The 2,152-nt window shown below is 42.2% G+C and overlaps 1 long non-coding RNA gene across 1 annotated transcript in view; it reads left to right on the top strand.

Moving 5' to 3' along the window:
• Positions 1 to 1,306: 1,306 nt before the first annotated feature.
• Positions 1,307 to 2,152, top strand: part of LOC106950572 (uncharacterized) — a 6,838-nt gene continuing 5,992 nt past the window's right edge. The window contains exon 1 of the long non-coding RNA XR_001425639.1: positions 1,307 to 1,586. This is a non-coding gene — a long non-coding RNA (uncharacterized LOC106950572). The remainder of the gene's footprint in view (positions 1,587 to 2,152) is intronic.

The following is a 2,152-nucleotide window of genomic DNA, read 5'->3' as shown; positions in this document are numbered from 1 at the left end:
AGCCCGTTAAAATGGCCGTTATAGTTATCATCTCCATAGCTTACCTTCACACCGTTTCTCTGAGCATGCTCAGTAGGTTTATCACCAAATCACTGCTTTAACCGACTATGATAAATCCAAATTCCAGTTCTGACATATTCTGATTTACACAGAAGAGTGAAACCGTTTTACTCACAAACTGCTACGTTTCCATAGTAACTACCAAAATGTGCATGTCATCATTTTGAGTGATGTATTTTTATGAACAAAAACGTTACTATAACGTAACGGTGGAACTTTACTATTTTATTCTAGTGTAGTAGAAAAAATGTATGTTACTTGTGTGTTAGAGTACTGATATTTTCTCAGTCTGTTAAAAAACTAAAATACAGAAAAAGAAGCAAGGAGAGCTGTTCAGGGGAAAAAACAAACAAGATACCACTTGTCCTATCAGTAACTGCATTTCCATTGACCATATAAATCCGCAAATTGGAATTACAAAAAAAAAAAGTGCTTAATGGAAACATCTTAATTTAAATAATAAATAGATAAATAAATAAATTTTTAGATGAAAAAATTCTGCAATTGGATGAGGTGGTTTTCCGGCTGTATTTAAATTACTGCATTTTGCAAAACTGCACTTTTTTCGCATCACATGGGTCACATGGTCAACATTGAGATCAATGAAAAGATCAGTCTCCTCCACTTCTACCCTACCTTACTATTGCAGTCTGAAGAATTTCATCACACTAGACCAGGAGTGGGCAACTCCAGGGCCGGACTCCTGCAACTTTTAGATGTATCTCTACTTCAACACACCTGAGTCAAATAATGAGGTCGTTAGCAGGACTCTGTAGAACTTGACTGTACTTAGGAGTAGATTAAGCTATTGGATTTAAGTGTGTTGGACCAGGGAGACATCTAAGAGTTGCAGGACGCCGGCCCTCGAGGACCAGGTTTGCCCACCCCTGCACTAGACCAACAAGAACCAATCAGAATCAGGAAGAGGCTCTAAACATTGCCAATTAACTTCATTAGGAACATTTGCTAATGGTAAAATGTTAATTACCATTTAACGGTGGTCATGCTAACTAGCATGAGCTAGCATACGCATTCACAACCATAACCAGATCTGCTAGCTGCAGCATAGCACAGAGCATGGAGGGGGAAGTGAGCAGCAGCAGCAGCCCAGGGAAAATGACAGCGCTAAGACCCGCCTCCTGGCTCTGATTGGCTGTTTCTAGATAGCACTGGGAGAAGAGGAGCTAAATTTTTTTTGACTAATTATTTGTCTCAGTTTGTTGAAACTGTGACACGGTGACAGTTTCTACAAATAGATAAGACAAAAACCTTATTTTTTCTCTTTTTTTTGGAAAACTTATTTAGCTACTGCAGTTTTAATGGAAACAATTGTGAAATTGAGTGTGTTTTTTTTTTTTTTCTTCACGTTTGGGGAACATCGACAAAGTTTTGCGCTCGCATTTGTAACAGAAGCGCAGCTCCTGGTTCCGATCGGCTTCCCTTCAGGCAGAGCGTCCTGACGCCCGCCGCTCCTCCAGCCACGCGCCATGAAATGATTCCATCTCTTCTTCTCCTCACAAAACCCAGTAATCATCTTTCTTTGGCGCTCATCTCTCATTTTCCTTTTGTTGTCTTCCCCTGCTCCCGCTCGTCCTCCGTCTCTAATTTAGCCAGCGTCCCGCGGCGCTCGGGAGCGTCTCAAATTGCTTTTGTCCATTTGCGTACGAGGCCGTGGACGGTGTGTGTGTGTGTGTGTGTGTGTGTGTGTGTGCGCTTGGCGGCTCGCGTGAAAGCAGTCTGCAGCAGCAGGGTGGTGGGTTGAGATTGCTGTAATCATGAAGTGCTACCTGTTCATTAAACACGCAGTGGGAACCCTGCCTGCAGCGTTTAGGAACCAATTAAAGAGGCACAAAGCTATTAACATTAGCAACGTTAGCTTGGAGGAGCGTGTGCGCGCGCGTGTGTTTCTGCAGCGAGCTACCAATGCGATTAAAATGTAGGTTTTCAACCAGGTGTGAAGAGATGAAGGTAAAATCTCAGTGTCTGGTTCACACACTGCAGATGTTTTGCTCCCAAGGGCTAAACCTTTCACACGGCAAAAAAAAAAAAAAAAAACCTTTTGGGGATTTTGGGTCTGGGTTTTAGGGGAAAA

The sequence above is a fragment of the Poecilia latipinna genome, unplaced genomic scaffold, assembly GCF_001443285.1.
Source record: "Poecilia latipinna isolate Pla-1442-1.1 unplaced genomic scaffold, P_latipinna-1.0 Scaffold408, whole genome shotgun sequence".
Taxonomy (NCBI): domain Eukaryota; kingdom Metazoa; phylum Chordata; class Actinopteri; order Cyprinodontiformes; family Poeciliidae; genus Poecilia; species Poecilia latipinna.
Note: the sequence above shows the minus strand (reverse complement) of the source record. Positions and strands in the feature narration are given on the sequence as shown.